The sequence below is a fragment of the Equus caballus genome, chromosome 4, assembly GCF_041296265.1.
Source record: "Equus caballus isolate H_3958 breed thoroughbred chromosome 4, TB-T2T, whole genome shotgun sequence".
NCBI lineage: Eukaryota > Metazoa > Chordata > Mammalia > Perissodactyla > Equidae > Equus > Equus caballus.
Genome location: NC_091687.1, coordinates 61,062,895 through 61,090,056, shown reverse-complemented (window position 1 = coordinate 61,090,056; position 27,162 = coordinate 61,062,895). Strand labels below are relative to the sequence as shown.

The 27,162-nt window shown below is 40.3% G+C and overlaps 2 long non-coding RNA genes across 5 annotated transcripts in view; one reads left to right on the top strand and one right to left on the bottom strand.

Annotated features, from left to right (window-relative positions):
* The first annotated feature begins 2,721 nt into the window (after nt 1-2,721).
* LOC106783085 (uncharacterized) overlaps nt 2,722-27,162 on the top strand; it is a 147,480-nt gene continuing 123,039 nt past the window's right edge. For all 4 annotated transcript variants that reach the window (XR_011438197.1, XR_011438194.1, XR_011438196.1 and 1 more), the window contains exons 1-4: nt 2,722-3,003; nt 17,745-17,793; nt 18,570-18,674; nt 19,012-19,124. This is a non-coding gene — a long non-coding RNA (uncharacterized lncRNA). The remainder of the gene's footprint in view (nt 3,004-17,744; nt 17,794-18,569; nt 18,675-19,011; nt 19,125-27,162) is intronic.
* The window catches only part of LOC138923902 (uncharacterized), a 52,301-nt gene continuing 37,441 nt past the window's right edge, over nt 12,303-27,162 (bottom strand). The window contains exon 3 of the long non-coding RNA XR_011438198.1: nt 12,303-16,346. This is a non-coding gene — a long non-coding RNA (uncharacterized lncRNA). The remainder of the gene's footprint in view (nt 16,347-27,162) is intronic.

Below are 27,162 nucleotides of genomic sequence, written 5' to 3'. Positions count from 1 at the left end.
ACTGGTGACAGCTGGTGGCCCACCAAATTATGACAAAGCACGTACCATGGTGTGCTGAATGTGGAGGATACGGTATTTATAAGAATGACCTTTTCACCTCTGAAATATTTGGAACTGGTGACCTTCTCTTCTTGACATGATCCTTGACACAGTGACCCATGTTCCTGTGAATTCTTTACTGTGGCCATCTCTGGAAATCATTAGCTTCTGGGTGTGGGTGAAGAATTCTGAAGGGTGGTTGATCCAGAGCTCAGCCCTCGAGTTTCAATAGCAGTATTCTTTTGAACTGAGATCTTTCCATTTCAGCAAGAATTTTTGGCTGTGTCAGAAACAGTGAAAGAGTTATCTACTCTCTTGGGCAAATATTTCACATTTTATTATTTAAATTTTAACTATATAAATATGCAAATGTTTGTTGAATGAATGAAATGTGAAACACGAAATCAACTGAATGCTTTAACCACGGTCGTGGAAGGACAGATCTTTCGTTAGGGCAAAACAGAGGAAGAATCTTCTCTCTTCCTTCCACTGAAAGAAGGAAGTGGGGTGGTCTCACTCTTGATAGAGATGGGTTGGTCATTTGGAGATGGGTCAGGGGACCAGGGCAGAGATGGTTACAGTGTGAAATAACCATGCAAAGCCCCTTGTTCAAAAATCAAGAAAAAAGGGCATTAAAGCTATTAAAATACAAAGCATTTTCCTTTCTTCCACAGTCTCTCTCTCAACTTCTCACGGTGTTTCCTATTTGTTATCTAATGTCATTTTAAGTCAATAAAAATTACAATTTTAAATTACTAACATGAATTATACCATTCATCCTTATATTGTGGAATGCCAGTTTTGAAAGGAAATATAAAGCATTTAACTTGTATGCAGAATCACTGAAATTATGCAATTTGTTTTTCGTAGCACACACATGCATATGAATTTAATTCTTTCCAGAACAGTGGAAACACTTCACAAAACTAACTCAGTGGTTTTCATTTCACTTCTTGAAACGTGCACATTCTACCACACTCTGGAAGCAGATGGCTTTCATAACACGCTTACTTTGTACTCACTTTGAGTCTCACTAAACTCCCACACAAGGTGGGGCCACCAGAATGCTGTGCTCGTGAAGCACTGCCAAAGCTATACATGAGTGGTGCAGTGAGGAATAGGGGACACGCATATTGTGCACATCTCCTCTGCTCACACAAATGCTCCATTGTCCCATTGGACCTCACAAGTTCAAGGATAAGGTTTTCAAGAATGTTAAGATGGGGATGGCTGCAATTTGACCAAGCATGGGTCCTGTTCAACTGCTCAGGTCACACCCATGAAGCTCACCTTGACACAGAGTGATGCTACTGTGCTGAGAATGGAGGCTCATTCTGACCAGTGGATCTGACCTTGGTTTATAGTGTGTGCATCTCACAAAGGTGGGATGTCCAGGATCCCATAGGAAAATACTCTTCCCACAGGACCAGGGAGTTGGATAGCCCAAGATGATCTGTTGGGATGCATGAAGAAAATGATGGAATTCCTTTTTCCACTTACTTTATCTCATTCTTTTAAAATTTCTGTGTAGTGTGTGTGCATTTTCAGAATGCACAATTCATATAAGCAGAGCACAATATGATTTATAAATATATAAACATTTACTGGTGTCTGCACTCAGAAATGTTTTACTGAAAGGAGTGCCTGAAAGACAAATTGGAGGGCACCACTCCAGAAGATAGCGTAAGAAATGAGTCAAGGAAGAGCATCTAGGCACTGAGGATAGGTCTATTTTGTTGACTTAGCAATGGCTTCCTGAGAGAGGAAGCAGAGTAGAAAGTGGAAACAGAATACAGCACCCTGACTGGGGTCAGTCCATACCCCGACCCCACCTTCCTCTGGTGTGCGATGATCAAGCCCATGTGAGCTTCAGCCAGACAGGTAGGACTTGAGTTGGTGGGAGCCCCTTGACCTACAAGGGAGAGAAGTTAAGTTGTGTCCATGGAAGAGAGCTAAGGATAAAGCCAGGGACATCACTGGCTCCTGTCAGATTCCCATGAACACAAGAGAGACTAAAAGTGTGAGGCAAAGCAAGATGAGCCAAGTCAGTAATAATAGCTTATTGAGTTGTGTGCCATTGAACTCACTAAGAGGTAGGTCTTATTCTTCCCATTTTATAGATGAGGAAATGGAGAGCCAAAGAGTTAAGTGACTTGCTAAGGATCACAGAGCTAATTGTGGCCAAGTGTGTCCACTACCCTGCTCACTAGAGGTTGCAGGAGGCTGAGCAGAAATATCTCCTTGAGGCAAGAACTAATATTGTTATCATCACCACTTTACAGATGGAAAACCTGAGGTTCAGAAGAAGGCTGTGGTGACCAGAGCTTGTCCTGGACAGAATTTGGGCCTGTGGTCCATGAGTGGGTCGCGCAAGTCAAAGTCTGAAGGCCAATTGCCGAGGCTGAGATGATGGCAAGCATCCTGCTCAGAGCGAGCCCAATTTTCCAAAGGGTTGGAGGGATCTAAGAGATTAGATGGTAATCCTTGGTTTTAGAAATGGGTGGACAAAATCCTTAGCCGCTGGACTGGAAATTATAAATGCAATTTATTTCATCTTTCAAAACAAGCTCAAGGGCATTAAGAATCACTTTATGATGATCTCTTTGGTATTTACAATATCCCTAAAAGGTAACAAAGCTGCTTCATCTCATATTTATATCTACGCAGAGCTGAGGAGCTGGGACAAGGGCTTCTCGCTGGTGATTGAGGGAGATGCTGTCCAATTCCAAAAGCCTGCACTGGCTTGGACACAGCACTGCTAATAAAGCCGCTTCTTACTGTTCGGCCATTCCTTACTTTACCTCATTTGGTTAAACCACAAGCTCAGTGCTTGGAACTTCCGTTTTCTTATCTTGAACATCGCGTACTGTTCCAGCTCACAGCCAGCCACCCAGGAAGGAAGCGTTTTGTTCCTTTTAGACAGAGGCCCTGGCCGGCCACATGGCCACGCTGTTGAAAAGCTCTGTAAGTAATGTTATCTCTATTGCGGTAAAAGGATCTGTCAGAACTGGAAAGTGCACAGCATGAGAGTTTAATAGCTATCTCTGGTCTGCTTACCTCACAATTGAGTACGAGATGAGAAACTGCAGAGGCAAGAGAGGGCGGGTAAGGATGAGAAAGAGAGACAGACAGACAGACAGACAGAGACAGAGACAGAGGAAAGAAAGAAACAATGAAGAATGAGCCTCTTTTCATATCCATTTTGAGTTTTCCTAAATCCAATTTTAACTTAACAAATCAATATATCAGACCTCAATCTATTTGATACTTGTTGGGAATCTAAATTAAGGTTAATCCTTTCTTGTAGTCAACTCCTTATTCAAACTGGTATTATATGCTTGTCGTTTTTAATATGACTTGAAATATGTTTTTATTCTTCTTTTTTCTTTTTTAACTTGGTTAATTATTTCATAAAATATGTGGTTGTGGCAGTAAATGCATCCTTTGGGCTGCAAAAAAAGGAAATTTGCACAGCAAGTTCTCAATCTTGAGTTTTTATTTTCCGGAGGCTTCTGGTTTCTCGGAACCTATGCTTTACATAAGCTATTTACCGTTGATTTACACTGCAGAGAATTTTGAGAAGTCCTAAATTAAATGGGTAAAAAATGCTTCAAGTGGCACAAAAATGTAAAGAAATGTGACACGGAAAAATGTCTGAATCTATTCTACCTGAAAAGTTATGTCAGGAATTAAATCATAAATTAGGCAACACAAAAACCTCCATGCCCATTTCTTTCTATTGTACGAAATTTAAAAATACGCATTCAATTCCAGACTATTAGGAGTCATGGAAAGCTCATGGATGATCTAAAAAAGCCTTCGTGCCTCCTCCTCTTTGGCATGTATATTTACACATGTATGGAGCCTAAGTGGGACTGATGAGAAAATATAGAATGTTTCAAATAATTGTTTTACTCTGAAAACTTGATTCTGTGCTACTGGAAAGCTGTCTCATTTAACTCTTCCTCAGCTTGTTCAGCTCCGATCCTCTCCCCCACCTGGAGACGTGGTTATTCTTGTATTGACATACAGCACAGGCCTGGTTGGGACTCCTCTATCTTCCTCTCCTTTGTCATCTCTCTTGTTCTGCTGTGTTTGTATGTTCTTGGTCTTCCCAGGACAGTCTCTGGGAGTGGAGGGAAATGTTCCAGCAATAATAACAGCTGGGGCTTCCTGAGGGCTTACCCTGAGCTTTGCATTTACCCTGATCTTTCTATGCACTATGGCATGTAATCTTCACCATGACCTCGTGAGGTAGGTTCTATTAATATCCCCATTTTAATGTTGAGAAAACTGAGGCACAGAGAAGTTACGAGGATGTACAGTTTGTAAAAGGTATAGCAGGATTTCAACCCAGGCAGTCTGCTTCCAAAGCTAACGTGCTCATAACCGAAGATTCCACCCCCAGCCCCGCAAGAAAAGGGGAAAGAAGTATAAAGGTTGGGGGCATGGGAGAGTAATGACTTGAAGGAGGGCACAAGGGAGGCTTGTGGGCTGGAAATGATCTGTTTCTTGATCCAGATGCTGGTTCCACGCACCCTGTGAAAACTCGTGGAGCTGAATGTTTATGCACTTTTATGTGTGTATATTACATTTCAATTGTATTAAAACAGAGAAAAGGAAATGAACAAAAATAAAGAATTAAGGTATATGTATTTAACCTATGGTAAATTGAATAATAATTTGCCTTAAGTAATCATCTTGTGCAAACGTCTCTGACAGGGAATTTGTCTCACATGTGGGTGGCCCGGTGGGTGGTCTGGATTTGAGTGTAGGTCTTGCCACTAGGCAACTTTGGGATAATGAGTTGATCTCTGTCCATGTCTCAGTTTACTCATCTGCAAAAGTGGGGAGAGATTATTCTTACTTTACAGTGTAAGATTAAGTGGTCTGCCGTACATAAAGACGTGGAAGTAAGGTGAAGATGGTCTCTTCTCTGATCCCATAGCAGTTAGGGTATTCCAGCTGGTGCAGGGAAGGGAGCACCCAGCTTCACAGATGGTAACCACGATCCTTCTTCCTAAATGAGATGTAGGTGTTTAAAGGCATTTTGTTGGCTGGATCAAGGTGTGTTCCTTCTCCAGGTAAAGAGCTCTTCTTTTCATAACAAATTGTATGACCAGATCCAAGGTTAGCCAACCTGACAATAATAAATCCACTAGCTTCCCCTTGTTCAGAAGGTCCAGACATTGGAAAGAGCACATTTTCCCGTCTGTGGTGTAAATCTTGTGTTCCAGAAGTAAAATGCTGAAGTGAAAATGAATAGGTCTATGTTATTTCCTATCGTTTCTGACAAAGGCCAAATTCCAGGGAGAAGCAAATGAGGAAAGGAAGAAGTTAAATTTCTTGGACAATATGACTGTTACTGTCTGCCCATTGGCTTGATGTATTTTAAACCTGTAACATCTGAAATCTTTGTTCCCTTCTTTTGTATCCTCCATCACACGGAGCTAGCCCACGAACATTTATCAGATGCCTACTGCATGCACCCCTTCACTGTACCCTTCCAGGCCTGATATCTTGCCCTTCTTCACAAAGGCCCATTCTAATTTCACCAACAGTCAGCTCCGCTTGCCACAATTCTGTCAAAGCAGACAAATTAAACATGTCAGGTGACATATGGAAGAAAAAGCCGTCTGATTTATTATGGAACTTTTTATGGATAAGAGTTATTTCCCTTGGCCTGGTACCTGCTCTTGAGGCTTGATCGCATTTCAAGGCACTGCAGCCATTTACTCAAATATTCTAGATCCTCAGTTTGTGTGCACATGTCTGTCTGTGTGTGTCCACGTCTGAATATGGTTGAAAGCTAAAGCAGGGCTGTTGATAGCAAAGTGAAAATGAAGGGGAAAATTTAAATCTTCCTCCAATCCTCACTTATGATGATTTTAAACTTCGCTACAGCTATCCCAGTTCAGAAATGGACTTAGGGTTACCTGGCAATGAAAAAAAATCTTTCGTGTGGACAAATTTGAAAACATTGCACTATTTATTTGGAGAAGTATAGAGATAGCTCTATTTTTCCTCCTATTTTTGTCTGCAGATAGAATGCTATTGTGTCTATTTCTTGTGGTATAGTTCCTTGTAAAAAAAAAGACCTCGTGGTATGGGAAGGTCAGATTTGGGGGTGATCATTCTCCCTCTAGCTTTTCACTTGTCACAACCAGATGAAGGATAATTTAAGAAGCACAGGGCTGGGTGATGGGTCTGGCAGAGCTGCCTGTCTGTGGGACCTGGAGGAAAGCTTAGTCCCAGCAAGGTAATTTACGGCGGAAGACGAGCTCAGCTCCCTGCAGGCAGCACAACCTAAGTTCTCCGAAGAAGTCCTGCTTTATTGGCGAGAGCTGGAAGGCCGGGGACAGGATAAGTTATGGCTTTCCAGTGGCTTTCCCTTTCTCCTCTTCCTTGTTGTGATGGTTATTTATTATTTGTGGGTAGGAATGAGAGGGTTCACTTTGCCAACTTTTGAACCCTCTCTAAATTCATGGCTCTGAGTTTTGAACCGTCCCTGAACCCTCCTGCATTTGTGTTTCTGTTCTCTTAGCATTCTGCAGCTTCCTGTTGTGAATGGAGAAAGACTCTAAAAGGTTTATTTTAAAAGGTAGGAATAATTCCTTAAACTTCAAATAGCTCTTCTAAGAAAAAAAAAAAAAGCAACCTATTTTGATGAGTCAAATTTAAATGAATTGAAAACATATGCTCCAAACCTCTCCCAGTTTACGCAACAAGTTCATGGCTGAATTACTATAGGGCTTTACTGGATTCAAACTTGATAGGAAATAATGGGGCGAGGGATGAGCCCAGACACATTAGTGCTTTTGCTTTCTACTGCTTTGTTCCTTTTTCAATATGAAATGGGCTTTGGTTGAGCTCTGAAAGCTGGAGAGAAGAGGAAAGAGCCGGAGACATTTATAAGCAGCATTTTGCCAAGTAAGAACTCTGTATTAGGAAATAGGGCATTTTGGCTAAAGGTTTAAATTCTTGATTTAATGGCTGTAACATTAGGAGGTAGAAATCACTTTGAAATCTGGGCTGCCTAGCTCTCCACCACGGCGGAGCCCTTCTCATCACCTGCATGCCGGCAGCTCATTTGGCGCTTCCTTCCCAAGCTTCAAGTCCTGTCCTTAAGAACCCTAGGACGTTACTTGGGTCTAGTACTTTCTATGGCCAAGTGCCTTAAAATATGTCCTCTTGAAAGTGAGCCATGTGGGTACACAGACAGCTCAGCAAAAGCAGCCTGGGATGAAATAGAGGAAATCCTAAGAAATTCTGCTCTTCCTCGTGATCCCTGTGTTCAGGGGTGTCCAGTGCTGCTTCAACCTCAGGAGACCTACGTGGGAGCATAGCTGGCTTTTGGGAGTCAGGGTGCATGGTATGTGGCAGCCGTTCAAGAAATGTCTGCCGAATGCATGTCTTGGCAGCTTGACAACAAATGCGCATCTGATGCCTACAGGATGGCACTCTGTCACGTGTGTTTGGGAGAGAGTAGCCATGAGGCCACAAACCAAAGTCATGCAAAGAATATTCACTTTTGCTGCTGACATTCTCCATACACCCTTGAGAAAACCACTTGCCATGTTAGATGGGTCTGCCCTGTTTCCCCACCTGACAAAGATGGGCTCACCGTTTGCCACCCACCTTGTTGGGTGGATGAGGGGTGAACGTGAGAAATCTCACAGAGAGCCTAGGGATGCCTGGTCTAAAGTCAAGTACCCACATAAAGAGCAAGCACCAGTGAAACGGGTTTTTAGCCTTAAAGCCAGACACTCAGGGGGAAAAGGAGGGACGTTTTGCATGTAGTTAGCAACCAGCTCAAAACACACTTTCTACTCTTTTGTGGGGAGGAAAACACAGTTGTTAAAAGTTACTTTGTGATGACAGAATGTGCTGAAAAGAAAGTGCCAAGAAAACCCCTCGGCCCAGCCCTGGCCCTGGAGTCCCGTTGCCAGCTGGGATTACTAAAGTGGGCGTCCTTAGAGAAGGCAGGAATGCTCCTCCACCACAGACTGTTGAAAACCTCCCCATTCAACTGTTTTAAAAGCTGCAGAAAATTAAAAATAGAAGCTTTTTGGAGGGAGGAGAGGGTCCTTTGGGGGCACGTTGTTTGCTTTGGTTTCTATCTCCCTTTCTGGAATGCAGTAAAAACCTGGAGAAGTCAGCTCTCCAAGAGGAGGCCTTGCAGAGAGACGAAACCCCCTCACGCCAAAGGGTGAGGAGCTCTTTCTGGTTCTGGTTTTACAATCATTTCTGTTTATAGTAGGGAAGAAAGAGCCCCCTTCTTGAATTCAGCACATGTAGCCTTTTCTTAACTGCTCCTGCCTTATGCAAACATTATAGGTCCTAGTCCTTCAATAGGTTACTATTGAGCAGCTAATGTTAAATGCAGACGAAGGCTGCCAGTTGAAGGGGATGACTGTCACCCAGGTGGTCAAAGTGCTATTCATGCATAGGAAGTGACGAGCTGCAAATGGCAGAGTCAAAATAGTTGATTGGATGGGTGGGGAGCAAAATGAGTTGCATGCTCCTTTGAAAGTTCAAGAGAGGGTATAAGGGGAGTGGGAGGGATTGTAAGGCAATCCATAGGCCACTGGTCTCTGGGGCACTGAGTTTAGTCCCTGTGGTCCTAAGAAAATGAGGAGTGAGGGAAAGATCTTGGGTCTCCGCGCAGCCTTTGGCTGTTCTCTCTCTCTTATACAGATACATAGACACACACACAAACACGCGCACACACACATACACAGCCCTATGGCTTATTCTGCCAACTCAGATTATATAAAATACCAGAACTATACTAGGAAAGGAAGAATTCCAAGTGTTCCTCCAGAACCACCTGAAATAAAGTTTTTTATCAGGAATCCCAGTGGGTTGTCAGACTCTGGGACTTTCATCTGGTTCTCAGAAATCCCTGCGGGGAGAAGGGCCAGTAAAGAGCAGTACATAAATACCAAGATTATGAACTTGCTAGTTCAAAGGAGGAGGTTCCCGGCACCATCCTTGCTCTGACTCAGCTTCTAGTCTCTCTTCCTCATCATCCGCCTGGCACTGATGATGTTGTGCTGCAACCTAGCAGGATGCTATGGCGGCCATGCTGTGGAGAGGGGCCTTTCTCCCTTCTAGAAGCAGAACTCTGAATTGGATCCATTTGGGCCTAGACAATATACAAAACGCTGAGGTGGATATATACCTTAGTTACTCCCTTACTTGGAAGAAAAATGTCTCTTGTCTTTCTGCAGTGAATGAGGGATTATGAGAAATCTCCCTCCTCTCTTTACATCACAAGGGGGACATGAAAATGAAAAAGTTAATGTTTTTGACGGGTGCTGTCACACTCAGGTGACAGGCAAAGCAATATTATGTTTATTATTGTGGTTATTGCCATGTCCCTGTGCTCTCATCGCTCGCTCTCTCACATCACAGGGGTAAGTCTGGTCTCCCTGGGAAAAGACAGCAGTACAGACTGCTAATGAGAAAATTCACAGGGCCACACTACACAACCGTTCCAAATGATAGTTTCCTTGGGCATTGATCATGACTCATTACAAAACGAAGAAGTCTGGGAACCTGGCTGGCTACCTTGAAAACAATGGTATGGGCACAGAGACAGACCTAAATGTTTTAATTAATACTCCAAAAAATGCAAAGCTTAGCGGGCTCATGAATGTTTGATTTATATAGACCTGTGCTGTCTCGTAGCCACTGGCCACATGTGGCTAGTAAAGCATTTGAAATGTGGCTAGTCCAAATTAGTTTGTGCTGTGTCAAACATATACTAGCTTTTGAAGACTTAGGACAAAAAAAGAATGTAAAATAGCTTATTATTAATTCTTTCATATGTTACATGTTGAAATGATATTTTGCATATATTTATTTAAATGTTTTACTAAAATTAATTGTAATGGTTTCATTTTATTTTTTTAAATGTGGTATAGCGTGGCCCTCTCCTGCAGTGGCTACCAGCAAATTTAAAATGACATATGTGGCTGCATTTGTGGCTTGCATTGTATTTCTGTTGGACAGCCCTGGTATAGACTTGATTAATAGAGTGGGAGTATTGCTATCTGGAATTCGGTATTTTCTCCCCAATTCACAATATCAGGGATATGATTGACTTGAAAGGACTCTGTTGTTATACATATTGTCAGGAAAAATTGTGAAACACTTTGAAATGATGAAATTGAAGTTGCTGAGTATCCTGTCTGATGCATCCTTGTGGTTCTTTCTACCTTTCATTGTTTTCAAGCTTTTTATAATTCTGCAAGTTGTAGAAAACTGAAAATAATGAAAATGACTCATTTATAGAAATGCAAATTAATTGTGTCCGGTGGACTGTAATTGATCCTTGCCCTATGGATAGATCCCTTTGCATGTCTGTGTAAATTCATCTCAGCATTCCTTATTGTCCGTAGCTGTATGGTTTATTGAATTCTTTGACGCTATGGTAACATCTTACTTGTTCCTCCGTTAATTAATGAGTTAAAAAAAGTCTTTAACACGAGTTCATTTTATAGTTGTGTGAGTCATGATTTTATCTTTTTTAACAATACTGGAGAATTTAGGAGTTCATGGTCCTCAAGATTAACCAGCCTGTCCTTCCACGTCCCTTCAATCCCCAGCCACTCCGATGGCCCCAGTGGTGGAAGTACTTCTGAAACCCTGAAATGGGATATAGAACGCATTTTTCTATAGAAAGTGTTTTACCTGATTGCTGCTTAAACACTGCTCATATAGAGAGCGAGCTAAATTGTGGGTTATTTTGAATTTTGTGAGCTAGCCAGGGAATCCTCCCACCCAGTGGAATATTTGATTCTAAGAGAAGATGAGCTGAGTTCCGAATAACAAAAGAGAAACTCAGCGTATAACTCATTCTTAAAGTGTACGCTGTGGATACCGATCAAACACCCAGTTGCATAAAGCCCCTAAGTTTAGTGGCAAAACATTGAAAACAAAGTGAATTGTTATGGGTTTTGTTTCTTCTCCTCGTTTTTTTTTTTTTATTAACTTTATAAACATTAGCAAACCAGCCTCATTCTTATTTTACATTATTGTCATTTTCCAACAAGAACTGGCTTCCTTTAAAGCAAGGTACAAGAGGATGGGCCGGGCACACAGCATTATTTCACATTTCCAGTTATTCCTGTGAATAGAATTGATTTTAACAAACATGAGCAAATTAAAAATATAAAATAAATGATTTCGCACACTCTCCTTTAAAAAAATTTGGAACTGCTACACTTAGGATGTGTATATTCTTTTCTTTTCCTTATTTTTTTTTTAAAAACAAGTTGGCTTTTATTAGGAGAAAGATCATTAAATTTTGTGAGTATTGGCCTCCAGCATTTCAGTTTTTACAGAACACGTGAAAGTTTACTGGTCTTTCAGCAGCAGGGATGTATAATTTTTATACATCTGTAATTCTGACAACGAAACATTCACTCTACAAGTGCAGAACAGTCCACTTAGAGATTTTATGTTTGGTGGGCTATTTTCTTATGTAAAGCAGGCGCCTTAGAGGCCCCACTTAAAGCACAATTAAACAATATTCTCACCTCTATAACCTGCCCATATAGAATTATTTTCCTTTTTTAGTTCTTTGGGAAATAACATGAGGAGGATTTGTGTCATGAGCAAATCCTTTGACCTAGGTGTTTTTAATACTGTAACTTACTTAGTGATAAAATCAAGAAAACCAAAACATGCTTGTCTATAATTTTCAGTTGTTTGAAATTAATTTTTTAGAGTTTAACTTGGCTATAAGATGCTTTTGATTTTTTACATTAAGAATTACTTTTAAAAATTGCTGACAGAGTATGAATTTACACAATGATTTATTTCAGAATAAAAACATTATCTTTTAAAGTTGATTTAATTAAATGAAAACTTCTGATAAAATTTGAAAGGTATTTATGTGCTTTTAAAGTATATTATAAAAGAGTTTTAGTGTGTCTTAATTCCCAATAAAATGGGGAAGAAACACTGGCATATTAAATCTTCCATCATTATTCAAAAGTAACAGACTACTGTACCTTAAAAATAAAACCAAGGTTTCATTTGCATGAAAAATTCTTTTCTTATGGAAGAACTTTAGTCCTGACCCATTTCCCACAAAAAGGAGTTACTATATTCTTTAGTTTTTTCTTTATCTAGAATTTCTCTAATTGGGATTGCTCTCCCAAGTTGATTTTACTTGTTCCTTCTCTTAGAAACAGTTTGTTGCAGTGACGATTGACAGACAAACAGAAAGATAGATGCAAAGAAATAGATTCTTTCTGGAAAGCAAAGAATTGAGGAATCTTTTCCAGACAATAGTTTTATTTTTAATTAACCCAACAATATTTAAAAGATAAAAGGATGATGTCTTTGTCATCCACTGTCTACTCAGGACTAAAAATGTTTAGAAACAAAAAGTTATTATCACATATGACTATACTATTTATCAATACTATTGATCACATATCACATACTATTTATGACATATGGCTTCCTATGTCAGGAAATTCTCCATGGTTAGCAAGTCCATTATTCATGTGAAAAATAGCTAAATAAGAGGTAAATTCAGGAGGTACAGAAGTACTTCAGATATTTGTAATATGGCGTCCAACCAGCCCATGAAATGCCTGTAACTGTCGAGCAAAGCTTTGTCTTTGTTTTTGTCTTGGAAGAAGGATCTTCATCAGGATTTTGGAAGCATCCCTCACCCTCTCCCTTCAGAAAAGTTTCAGAATGCTTAGCTAGCAGGATTGCTAAAGCTAGTTGCTTGTCTGTATAATATCTGGATGAAAATGAAGATTTTTAAGAACATGTAATTGTTATGTCCATATGATGCCCAACTCAATCCAAAGACTATATTTTCATACAGATTTTTGGCAGTATATAACTTTAAGGAGACAGAGTTCTTTAAATAACATGTCATCTCAGGCCCCTTTTCTCCAAATCCAGGGTCCCCTTTCTGTTGAGCATCAGACTTTCTTGTCTTCTGTCCCCGAGTCTTTCCCACCTTCTCCCTGTGAATTAGCCAAAGAAAACCTCATGGCCCTCCTGCCTTACGGAGGAGGGAGAATTCTGATTCTACGGGTAGAAATCCAGTACTGTGATCCATTTAAGAATGTGATCAATACAGGTTCATACAAGGGGTCTGTGTCAGGAATAAGTTATTAAGGGAATATTGTGCTGTTGGTAAGGGAGTTTATTAATTTAGAAACTCAGGACTCCAGTATTTTTTAACAACAATGTAAGTGAGAAAGTTATGAATCACTTATAATCAACCGTGATGGAGATGATATTGTCAAAGCTTATATCTGCTGGTACCATTCCAGAAGTTTATCTACAGTTGACTCCAGTTTCTCATCCTTCAAAGTTTTCCCTGTATCCTGAAATAAAGGCATAGTTTAACCTGGAGACGAGCTGAAGTCGAAGGAAATTGCAAAGTAATGTCTGAATAATGAGCATCTTGCCAGGAGAAAGTGTCTGATCTCCTAGGGAAGGGTGTTCAAGAGATATGAGACGGCAGGGGGATTTTCTCTGACACAGTTTTGAGTTCTTTGACAGCGGTATCTCCCAGTTTGAGAAGCATATAGAAATACACTCAAAAAGCAAGGAAGTTTTGGAGACATAATCGGAAAAAGAGAAATGCAGACAAGGAAGTTGTTCAAACCAGCTCACTCCTCATCTTGATATTTTCAGAATTTTCCTCTGCATCCCACACTAATGACAACCCTGTACAAAAGACAAATCTTTTCCAGATGCTTTGGTGAATTTGCTGGGAGTTTTTTTCCCCCTATAGATAATAATAACTAACTTTGAATTAGGGCTTCACAATTGAAAAAGCATGTAACATTTTATTTTCACAATAATCCTTGAAAGTTGCTATTATAGTAATAATTGTTGTTGTTATGCTGATTTTTATAAATAAGAATACTGAAACTCAGACTTTTTAATCATGCAAGTAATAAGTGGTGAGGCAGGAATTTTGAAGTAGAAACCATCAAATCACAAATTACCTGCTTTTCTCCCTCCTTTTGGAATGACAGTAAGATAGAATAAGAGATATGTCTTTTAATAAATTATGTTTGCTTTTTTGAGTAAGAGCTTGGAGAAATGTAATATGCAATTTTGAGTATTCTTAAAAATACTTTCTTTGAAGAATTTTAAGTAATTTTATGTTTTTAGACTTGTACAGTATTCACACTGTTTTGAAATATTCAAGAGAGGAAGAAATATGATTCCTCACTGTGAAAATAAACTGACATCATCAGGCGGGGAGATGGTACCAACCAAAGTATCCTGATCGCTCCCTACGTTGTTGGGAGCATTTACGAAAGTTGGCAATTGGAAGAAGTGGAACCTGCATCACGTAGATTGAGCTGCGAACCTGAGCCATCCCTCCAGGGTACACCAGGAGGTCTTTTCTCCTCCTGTCACTTCCTTCCACTCCTCACTCAGTGCCTTCAGGGGTGGACAAGAATTCAGCCCGGGCTGTTAATATTTGGTTTGTAATGTGAAAACTGACTATTTCTATATTACAAATGGAAGAGGTAAAACAAAGAGAGGTTGTCAGACATCTACAGCAAATCAGAAGAGAATGTTGCTATCTTCTCATGATGCTGTGGCACTTGCTTCAGATGGCTTTACCTACTAGACTATCTTTCAGCTAAATTCAAAGATGAAAATCAAAAAAAGAAACTTTGCAACCATTTTTATCTCAAGGACTAGACTGCCTTTCCAACACAGAATGTCTCCTCACTAACACAAGGTTATTTTTCAACAGCAGATGGGTCTATAAGGGCAAAGAGACCTCCTCATTTGTCTGGTGGCATGTGGATTTCTTCAGATTTACATGTGGTTCTGATTGTCATAGAGGGACCACATGACATTAATGCAATTTCCTCTTTAATATGCCACCTCTCTATCAGCCCTGATGTTCAGGCCTCGACGATGAAGATGCAGACCTCCATCAGACCAGCGTGAGTGCCGTATAGCTTTGTGAAGATTTGCCAAAATAACGGGCCAGCTTTTGGGAGAGGGTAGTGATGATGTGATTTCAATTTCCTACCATCTGTCCCCAGATTCTTTCCCTACCAGGCTGGTCACTGGCTTTGGAAAACAGTCAAAATGTCAGGGCTCTGGAATGCTCTGCATGGAGTTGAAGGAATCAGGCATCCCTGTGAACTCCACGGCTGCTTCTTGTCGAGGGGGCATGGGCCGAGACTGCTGTCTTCCATTAAGAGATGTACTTGAAACTCCTAATGAAAGCCGTGTTAAGCCTCCAGGAGATGATTTTGTGTCTGAGAGGCTAGGCAAGTATGTTACATTGCTTCACGGGCAAAAGAGAGAGCGTAGGCAACCACGAGAAGGGAATCAAAGATAGACTGGCATTCTTCTCAGCAGGGAACATTCTCTATTCTTGGGAGAATAAAGCCTTCCCACCTATTGTCCCACCCTCCAACCTCTTTCACCAGCAAAGTCTCACCATTCCAATAAGAACCTAAACCACAAAGCAAAAACAGGAAAAAATGCTCTTTTTTGGCCAGTGAGTCAGAGACTTTTTAATGGTGGATTATTTTACACAAGCTCCTGAATGATTCTTTTCTTGCTCCCAGGCAATCTGGATTAATTGATATAATAAAGGTCTGGAAGCCCTAAAATGTTGGTTCAATTCCCAACTCTGATGCAAAGAAGCTAAACGACTTGCAAGAGAATATGTTGAAAAATCAACAACGATTTTCCTGTCTGCAAAACAGGGTTGGGGTGCCACTGGGAGGCTGTGTGTCATTTAAAAAAATTATGTTCCAAATGCTAATTATCCACCAGTTGACGTTGCAGATCGAGTCTCTTAACATCAGTAAGTCGATTGCAAACAGGATGAGGACACTGGTTTAACTTTTAAATGTGGGTTTCAAAAGCATAAGTTTTCAAAGTTGTCAGAGAAACAAAATACTGGCTGTAGAAAAAACCTTAGGCAGGAATCATGGTGTCACCTCCCTTCATTTCACAACAAGGAAACCAAGGCCCAGAGAGGTTAGTGACCTGGTCAAGGCCACAGAGAGGGTTAGTGACAAGCCAAGACAAGAATGTGGGGCTTTACCTCTGACCAGTGTCACTTTCGGTAAACCATGTTGCTGTTTATATGCCTGCTTTCTTTGATGATTCCTGGGGAAACGATTTCTCATGACATGGGCTTTTCCGGCTCTGGACGGGTGATTTGGGGGCAGTGTGCAAGGGCGGTTTTTGATATAGCTGCTTCCGCATCACGTGCAGCACTCGTTCCTCCATGACAGAATTGCCGGTATCTCCTATCAGCCGCTGAAGTCCTAGAAGGCATGAAAATAAACAAAGCCTGACAACTCTGTTCCCATGTTATGACCTGTTCACCTCCCTGCCACTTCCAACTTTACTTCTCCCAGAGTAGCCTCCACGTTATTTAAGTCAGCAGGACGCTCAGAAATCAGCGTGTGCCGAGGCTGCTGTAAGCAACGGCTGTGCAGCCGGCGCGCGTGGGTCTGAATTCTTGGAACTCCAGGTTGTGATCACTTTCCATCTCGAAATTTCCAAGTGTTCCCTTCCTTACTCTTAACCACTTCATGTCCTGGAATCATTAAGGTTCTCACACTTTAATAAATATTATTTCTTGAAGCACTCAGGGACCTACTTTATTCTAGAATGTTCCAAACGACAGCTTTAACAAGAGCATGAGTAACCCCTTAGAAAAATAAAAAGTAAATCCGACTCACAGTTTACTGAATGACACTGACAATCCTACATCAAATTCCTTTAAAAATACCCATTTGTACACGAATGTTCACAGCTGCATTTTTTATAATGATCTCAAAGTAGAAGCAACCTGAGTAAATGTCTGTCAACTGATGACCGAGCGAACAAAATGTGGTATATCTATACAGAGGAATATTATTCAGCAACAAAAACAAAGTACTGATACATGCTAAATATGGATGAACCTCAAAAAGTCAGGCCAAGTGAGAGATGCCAGACAAAACAAGACCACATTTTGTGTGATTCCATTTATGTGAAATGTCTAGAAAAGGCAAATCTATAGAAACAGAAAGTAGATTAGCAATTGCTAAGGGCTAGAAGAGAGAATGGGGAGTGCCTGCAAATTGGCGTGAGGTTTCTCGTGGAGTGATGGAATTATTTTAAAATTAGATTGTGGTGATGGTTGCGCAACTCTGTAAATTTACTGAAATCATTGAATTGTATACTTCGAATGAGGGAATTTTACTATATGGAAATTATACACCAATATAGCTCTTACCCACTCAATGGATGTCCCAGCTCTTAGCATGGAGGACATCTTTGGAGTAGGGTGGTGTCTGGTGTGGTTGAGCATTACAGTCTCCCTCAGCCCAACCACTCCTCAGGGAAAGCCAGCGACCTTCAAGTCAGAGCTGGAGCCCTTGACATGATGCAACAATTTACAAAATCAACCGGCTGCCCTTGCGAGGTGAAGTCTGACAAAAGCCTCAGTTCAGGGACAAATGCATTCAAAAGGAAAAACCCATGGCAGTGGCAACAATTTAGATCTGCAATTAGGACACTTAAAATGTTTAGGACTGACAAGGAGTTAAAGTAAATGTTGATTCAGTTGTAACGTTTTCAGAGCCATAGACTTGCAGAAGGGTCTTGCACAACTACAGGGTTTTATTTATTTTTGCATTGCTATTGTCTTTAAAATATTCTCTCTTTTTTTCCAGAAATTTTCCGACGAGCTCTGGGACCCTTAGCAGGGGAGACTGGAAACAGGTCTGAATAATGCATTTGAGATAATTTCAAAAAATCACCCTTTAACGAGTACCATATTCCCTCCAATTTTCCCTTATATATGATTCACCATTTTGCAAATATTGATGCATAAAGAATGCATTGAATGTGGCAAAAGTTGAAGATAGCCCCTGTGGATAAGGCCTAATGGACACCATCCTGAAATAATACATACAGCTCAGCCTCTAGACATGTGTCTTCAATTTAAAATAATTCAGCAATCATGTTCAACCAGAACCTGATTACACAAAATGGGACTTTTTAACTCCCAGACTTGGATCAAATTTTGAGGCCAAAAAAAAGAGGGGGGAGAGATAATATGTGCCATGTTTATATATTCCAGATACTGTGATCAAATGATCCACACACAGATTTAACTGTTTCTTTGAGCTTATCAACACACCTATTGCCATTTTCCACCTATAAATACTTGCCTCGCCTTTGTGAGAACTTGTGTGAAAGTCCTGGGCTGAGGCGCAAAAAGAAGGAAGCTGAAAGTTAGTTGGGTTCCTCTGTCAAAATGTTATGGCTTCCAAAGCACTGAACTGGGTCTCGTTCTCCACTTTCCCGGAGGCCCGGGAGGGAGGAGACAGGACTGAGCAGAGTGGGCTCTCTCCGGGGTGGGCACAGGGTGGCACCAGTTAGCCAGGCACATCGTGTCTGCTGTGGTCCTCAGAAACGCTCTGTTCCCTTTGATCCCTTACTTTGTTGCCCACTGCCTCCTTCTTTATCACTGTGGTTGATCTCCTTTCTTACAGACAAGCTGGACCTCTGCCTGTATGGCGATTTCTGAGATGCTAAGAAGTCCTCAATTTCTTCTCCTTTGATAGACTACCCAATATTTGAGCTGCTACCGTTATGAGGTACTTATTACTTCAAATCTCTTTGCTCAGAAGAAGTAGTGTATATAAATGTCTTTGGTGAATCCCAAGGAATGCTCTCTAGTGATAAGATTGCCAGATAAAATACAAACACCTAGTTCAATTCAAATTTCAGATAAACAACAAATAATTTCTAGGATGTGTATGTCCCAAATATTACATATGACAATGGTCTAAAAATTAGACAGCATAAACCTGGAAACACTAGAAGTAAAGGTGTTTGTTTGTGTGTTTTGTTTTTCAATAAGATGAACATACTTAGAATGAGTGATTGTCTTTTAAAATTGGTCATGTTTCTACTTTTCCTTCTGTTTATAAGTTTCACACGTATTTTATGAGTTAAAAGAAGAAAGCAGGACCATTTTGGGTACGGGCCGAGGCAAGAGTTCCTGTTGCTTTGGATTCTGACTTCTGGGTCTGAATTGAGGGCAGGTAAGCTCTGGTGGAGGAGGCACTGGGTAGCGGGATGCTGGGGGAGCACAAACTGGTTTGTCTCAAGAAATCTGTTGCTAAAAGTGAAATAGAAAAATTTGCAAGTGATCTGCCTCCCCCCACCCCCCAAAATTAGAGTGGATTCAATACTATCTCTTTAATAACTTCACTTTTAATCACCTGCATACCAGGTAGGAGAGAAAGGTGGCTTGAAAGTCAGTACTCTGGGAAATCTAGATAAATTGACCAGGCCCCCTACCATCTGTCCTTCATGAGAATCTCAACTGTCACATGTGCTGGGACAAAAGATTAGGTCGAGATTGGCTGGAGGGGAAACTCAAGTTGGACTTCCTCGGCATTCCAAGGTACCATTTCCTGCTCTGCAATAGACCCCAAATTTCCTTCAGTTTATTAGTCTCATATAGTCAAGAAGAAAAGCCATCTTCCCTTCTTTCTCTCCCTTTCTTTCTTCCTCAAGGCAGTAAAATTTATTTTTAGGGTCTACTCTGTCACACAGGCATGGTTCCTGCCTTTGAAGAGCTTGTAGTTCAAAAAGAGAGAAGGGATTATTTTATGAAGAGATTGGAGGTGAAGGATGGTGAAGGCAATTGAAGGGGTTGAGAGGGCTCACGGAGAAGCTGGGCAGCGAAGACAAAGGACAAAGCAGCGTGCAATGAGAGTAGGGAGCGAACGGATTATTGATAGGACCTGTTAGTGGGTAGAAACCCACCATAGCAGTTACAGGAGGCATGGAAAACTCAGCTGACTGAAGTTTCTGTAGCCCTGCCATCCCCCAGTGGGTGGGAGTTGTCTCTTTACATCAACCACAGAAGGGCTGTTTGGGGACATTATTCTGAGCTCTGCCTGGGGTCTTTTTCTCTGTTGCAGCCACATCTCAGAGGAAAGGAGAGGACAGCCTTTGTTTTGTTATATTTAAAGGTCAGTGTGATGCTGTGATATGATACGGATCTCTAGATATCCCTGGTCATGGTTAGAGGACTCATTTCTTTCTTCCTGATCTGAGCATTCATGGTTTATAGGTTTTCTTCCCCTTTAAAGTGTAAGTCCCTTGAAGGCAAAAATGATATCCCATTTGTCTGTCTCCTGATAGTGCTTTGCAGCATCTGATCCATCATAGGGACTCAATAAACATTTGGATGAATACAGGGAGCAGAAAAACTTTCTTTTGCTTGATTTAAAGCATTTCTAACTAGTCTCTACTGACATCTTATAGATAAATGCTAAGAAAAAGTCTCCTCAAACTATGGCTTCAACAACAGGCCAAAAATCAATTTCCAATGAGTTTTTGGTAGAAAGCTCTATACACACACACACACAGACACACTCTCTCACACTCACTCTACAGCAATAAAAAAGTCATTTAGGAATTTAAGAACTATAGAATAACAATAGATAATCCACACTCAATTATGACACGTTTCTAAGGCCAGGGAGAGCTTGAGTAAATGAAACACACAGATCATCTTCAAACCACACCAGCTTCGAGATTTTTCTTTTGCTCCAAAAACTGATGATAAGTGAAAAGCTTGCTGGTTTGTGAGTTTTGCCTCTTCTTATTTTGCATATTCCCTCTTTTAGTGAAAGCAGAGAAGTCATGAGCGATAGAGTATTCCATCAAATCTAAGAGGCCATTGGTTGTAAGACACGGAATTGTTTTTTGGTGCCACTAAGAAAGAAAAAAAAACATTGCCATGGAAACATTCCAAATTCAACGACATTAAAATATTGAAAAATGCGTATCTCAGAACCTATGAAATACAGATAATTCTGTCTAATGCTTGGCTCAGGGCTTTGCATACCAAAGGTGGTCAATGTTGTTGAATGAGTGAGTATATAAAGATGACAAGCAGAAATCTCTGGATTTTATATTGCCTAGGGTCAGTCTCTGAGAGCAGTGGACCAGATCTCTTCTTGACTTTGTAAGTAATCACTGAGAAATGGCAGGAGACTGCTCTCCAATTGTTAAAAACAAAACACAAACGCACAAAAAACTAGATTGCAGACTGCATCCTGCCAGTCTACCCCAAGAGGATTTGTGTGTGCAGGAAGGAATAGTGAGTTTTTCATCCCCACTGTCCCCGTCAAACAGAGATTTTTCTCTGAATAATTAAAGAAGGGATCATTTTGTGCAAGAATCACACTAAAGGGTATAAGAATGTGTGAAAGAGTGTGTTTAGGTTAAGGAAGGAAGGTGGATATAAACACTTAACAGAGAGTAAAAAATTCCTTTAAAAGAAAAGCTTGCTAGGTTTAACACATACATCAGAGAACAGCACACGCTCATGACTGAACGCATGGATCTCAGAATTGCAGCTTGCAACACTGCGCCTCCCCTCCGTGATAAATATGGGTAATATTAATGTCATCTTCTATGCCCCCAAAAATATAGCTGACTCTGTTCAACAGAGCCAGTCGGACTGCGCAGGTAATTCATCTCCAGATCAGAACTCCACGCACACATAATCTTCAGAGCATTTGCGAAGTCTAGGGGCACAGAGTGACAGACCCAGAATATTGATATCACTTCATAGCCTGTCCTACTTGACTTTGATTTTTTTCCATCAGTAGTCAGGATATATTCTCTGATATGGACCCCCTTATGAACTAGCTTCTAGTTCATCTTTTCAGGGTCCTACGAGAGTACCAAGGAGCCATTTCAATTAAGAGTAGAATTCAAGCCTTGGAACAATAAGCCTGCCCTCTGAAATACTCTTGTTTATTCTTATATGTTTGTGCTAGACCTTCCTAAGGTCGTTTTAGTTTTCAGGAGGATATTGCATGAGTCTCGTAATTTTCATCCAGCGTAGTCTCAACCAAGATCAGAGCTTAAGAATTTGATCATTGTTAGGCTCTGTGACAAAAGGATTTAATTAGAGGATTTAATCACTGTATGTGATTCCAGTGGGTGATTTCTAGGGCTTGGCACAGGTTTTTAAACTTAGTATCCATTCAACTAGTATTCATTAAGTTAATAGGTGAATGAACGAATGACATGGAGAAGCACACACCTTCTGGTACAACCGTGCAGGAATTAGGACTTTCAAGTATATCTAAAATTTTTTTTCCCTGAAATGCATTCAGAAGACTGTGGATAAGTATTATGCAAGAAAATAAATGTGTGTTCAAGAAACATTGAGGAGTGGTTGATTTGACGGGGGCTTTTAAACTCTTTTGCTTGTGTTTCCACTGAAAGAATTTTGAAACTGTGTACCTCTGTCGCACTTTTGGTTAGCATCTACATTTTTTCATCACAAGTTGTAACAGTTACAAAAAACATAACTTCTGGCATGTTTTAAATATTGACATTAAAAAATAAAACTATTGGGGCAGGCCTGGTTGCATAGTGATTAGGTTTGCACGCACCACTTCGGTAGCCTGGGGTTTGCCGGTTTGGATCCAGGGAGTAGATCTACACACTGATCATCAACCATGCTGTGGCGGCATCCCATATACAAAACAGAGGAAAATTGGCACAGATGTTAGCTCAGCGACAATCTTACTCAAGCAAAAAGAGGAAGGTTGGCAACAGATGTTAGCTCAGGGCCAATCTTCCTCACCAAATAAAATAAAATAAAATAAACAGTTAATTTATTCTTTTAAATGTATCCACGGAATCCAAGTACCACGGCAATGTGATATCCATCTTTTCATTTTTTTTATTTGTGGTCATAATAGTTTATAACATTGTGAAATTTCAGTTGTACATTATTATTTGTCAGTTACCATAAAAGTGTGCCCCTTCAGCCCTTGTGCCCACCTCCTGTCCCCATTCCCCCTGATAATCACTAAACTGTTCTCTTTGTCAGTGTTCATGTTTACCTTCCACAAATGAGTGAAATCATATAATGTTTGTCTTTCTCTGTCTGGCTTATTTTGCTTAACATAATACCCTCAAGGTCCATTGATGTGGTTGCAAATGGGATGATTTTGTCTTTTTTCTGGCTGAATAGTATTTCATTGTATATACGTACCACATCTTCTTTATCCATTCATCAGTCAGTGGGCACTTGGGTTGCTTCCACATCTTGGCTATTGTGCATAATGCTGCAGTGAACATAAGGGTGCATAAGTCTCTTTGAATTGTTGATTTCAAGTTCTTTGGATAAATATCCAGTAGTGGGATAGCTGGGTCATAAGGTATTTCTATTTTTAATTTTTTGAGAAATCTCCATACTGTTTTCCATAGTGGCTGCACCAGTTTGCATTCCCACCAGCAGTGTGTGAGGGTCCCCTTTCCTCTACAACCTCTCCAATATTTGTTATTTTCTGCCTTGGTGATTTTAGCCATTCTAACAGGTGTAAGGTGCTATCTAAGTGTAGTTTTGATTTGCGTTTCCCTGATGATTAGTGATGTTGAGCATCTTTTCATGTGCCTACTGGCCATCTGTATATCTTCTTTGGAAAAATGTCTATTCATATCCTCTGCCCACTTTTTGATTGTGGTTCGTTTTTTTGTTGTTCAATTGTGTGAGTTCTTTATATATAATGGAGATTATCCCCTTGTCAGATATATGATTTGCAAATATTTTCTCCCACTTGGTGGGTTGTTTTTTTGTTTTGATCCTGGTTTCCTTTGCCTTCCAGAAGCTCTTTAGTCTGACGAATTCCCACTTGTTTATTTTTTCTTTTGTTTCCCTTGTCCAAGTAGACATGGTATTTGAAAAGATCCTTTTGAGGCTTATATCAAAGAGTGTACTGCCTATATTTTCTTCTGGAAGTTTTATGGTTTCAGGTCTTACCATCAAGTCTTTGGTCCAATTTGAGTCTATTTTTGTGTATGGAAAAAGATAATGGTCTACTTTCATTCTTTTGCATGAGGCTGTCCAGTTTTCCCAGCACCATTTATTAAAGAGACTTTCCTTTCTCCATTGTATGTTCTTGGCTCCTTTGTTGAAGATTAGCTGTCTGCTCATCTTTCCATTTTTAAAAAAATATGGAAAGAAACTCTTGAAATTTTATATCATATCTTTATTCCCATAGATGCATTATTTTCTACCCTCCCTCCATAATTTCATCCTAATGGAATGTATTTTTACACTTAAAAGTCTATTTATCAAACTCTTTATTTTACTTGTCTGCAAGAAAAATATGTGTATGATTTGAAATTAATATTTTCATTCATTATGCCTATAATGCTCGATATTAAAAAATTCTACCATAGATAGTTAACAAATAACAATCTATTATAGTCTTTTATTTAAATTATTAAACATGAAAAGTAAAAGTTACTTATTGTTCACCTCTTAATGAGACAGAAGAGGCCTTTTTTACAAATCAAAATTCAAAGAAGGTCTGTACACGCGTATTGGTTGGTATGTCTCAAGTCTCTTTCAGTCTTTATATCTCAAACTCGCTCTCTTTCCCTCCCTCCCTCCAATTTATTAAAGATATCAGGTACCTTTCCCCTGTATTTCCTATAAATTATTAGTTAAATCTAGAAGCTTGATCAGATTCAAGTTCAACTTTTTGGCAATATTTTATTTTTGGCAAGAATACTTCATTTGTGTACCCTTTTTAAACATTTAAATTTAAGTCTGAATCTGCCTTTTAATTCAAGCTACATAGACGGAAAAGTCATCATCTTCGTATCAAAGGGGTGGGAGATAATGGGGTGAAATAGGATTCAATTAAACGATGGGGCAAGGAGAATGGTGATTGGAACTCAAGGGATTCCCTGGGAACGTTTTAATGCTTCCTTGCCCAATAGTCCCTGGCAATGGAAAACTGAGAGCACCAATAAAGGCAAGGCTGTCAAGCACTCAGACCATCTGGACTGAAGGTCTGATCATCCATCAGATAAAGAACCTATCCAACTGAGTCGCTGGCAGAGTGCAGGGAACATGGAAAGGGTGGGGGAAGAAGGCAGCTGTGATTACCAAGTTGGGTTTCTTGACCAAGTACAGAAGTGGGGGTTGAGGTAGGATCCTTTACCCTTACTTCTCTCTGTATATTTTCCCAAATATGAGACATAAAGAAGCAAAACAGGGCCCTCAGTACTATAATGAATGGTGGCCACTGCCATCCCAAGTCCCATAGAAGAGTAGTACTGTGGGGTGGAGTGGCATATCAAACATGCCTACGATGGGCATGGGCTTGAGTCCCCTGGACAGCTTGAGTTTCAGACACGTCTGTTGTCCTAAATGCACGCATCTCCCTAGACAAGAATTAATTCTCTCGGATGGTATAACTGAACCCTTTAAGAAGAGCAGAAATGTTTCCTGGACCATAATTTGACAGATACGCTAGCTCTGTGGGTTCCATAAGTCATGTTATTGGGTTCTTTCCTTCATATCCCTTCCTCCACACATTCTTCCTCCTCTTTGGTCCTTTGGTGGCCATTCCCTAAGTTTTCAAGAGAACAGTTTGAAGATGGCTATTTTAACGCGGCCTGGTTATATTCTTAGTCAGGAGTTCTCGATCTCCTCTAGTTCTTCCTGATAAAAGTTTAAAATCCATTCCCCAGATTGCACAAGCGATTGTAGAACCTACTGAGAATCTCAATGTGTGGATACACGAGCTAAGCATGTTTTTCAACTATTTGGATAAAATGTTTTGTAGCAAGAGGAAGATAAAGAATAAAGAGTGGAAAGGGAGATGAGGTTATAAAGGGAGTGAGAGAAATGAAGGGAGACAGAAGAAATCCGTGGTTATAACCAGTAGATCATCATTGTTCCTCAGATCCTTTTCCTCCACAGACATTTAAATGATTTCTATTTCTGACTTCATGGGAAGGGCTAAGTTTTGGGGTGTTATTAGACTACTGCTCTGGTGTTTCCAGCAGCCTACTTAGGTCAAGGATGACACTCAGGAGGGCCACCCAAAAGTGCTAATTTAAAGTGCTCGAGACTAGCTCTCAGTGCTGTCTGGAATCCATCATACTTGGCCTCACTGCCTGTAATTCCATGCCGATTACCCTTTGGAGTAATAAACACCCTGTTTCATGATCCAGCACCCCTGAGAAACGTACTGCAGTGGAGTCTCATAGCTGTCCATGCCTGCCTGCCTACTAGGAGGAGAGACCAGGTGACAGAGGCGTGGAAAAGTAGAGGTAATTTGGGGTACAGATGACTGCATTCAAGGCCACTCAGGACCAGGCTTATCATAGGCCCAGGCAGAAAATCCTAAGATTTTCCCAATATGACAAACATCGTTATTTCATAAAAGAAAGGACATTTATTGCCCTTTCCTCTGGCCCTAGATAATATTAAAAGAGCAAGAGCCTATAATCTGTGCATAAATGACATCTCTCCCTAAGAAAAGACATTCCAAAAATTTATAATCACGCACACACTCTATGTAGATTATATTATTGTTCTTAGTTTTCTGGGTCCATAAAAGGTTGGTTATAAACTGGTATTTGGATACAACTAACTTAGAGAATACAGTTATCCCTTATAGTTTCTGTGTATATCCCATAATATGATGTATAAGTGTGTCAGAATTATGCATATTAAATATATATCGTATATAGTACTTAAGTACTATCTCTTAGGAGTTTTGTTAGTAAAATTATTATTGCCTCTTAATATGGTGATACCATAATATGTATTATTATAAGTTACAAGAGAAAAACATGATTTATTTCTCAATAATAAACTCATAATAGTCATAATATGTGACTCATAATGTTCTCCTGTGGCAGTCTTATGAAGCCCTTGCTTCAATATTGTAGGAAAGTCCAGTTAAGGTCAAGTTGAGTAAGGGAACACAAGTAGCTGCAAACTATTGCACTTGAGCTCATTGTGAAGCCAAAGTAGTTCCTGCGTAAGGCGATTGCTGTGTGGATTGAATGGATGCATCTCCCCCTTCTTGTTATTTTCCAGTGAGGTCCCTACGTAAGAGCCAGTACCCTTAGCTTGAGTACCACCTAACCCAGGGAGTGGTCACTGGTCCTTTCTTTGTGTCCCTTCCTCCTGCCTTCATCCACACAGGAAGTAAATGCATATCTGGGCCACTAGGGAGTTAGCTACTCTGTTGTCCATCACTTGAGCCCTATGTGGTGATGATGACATCAGAA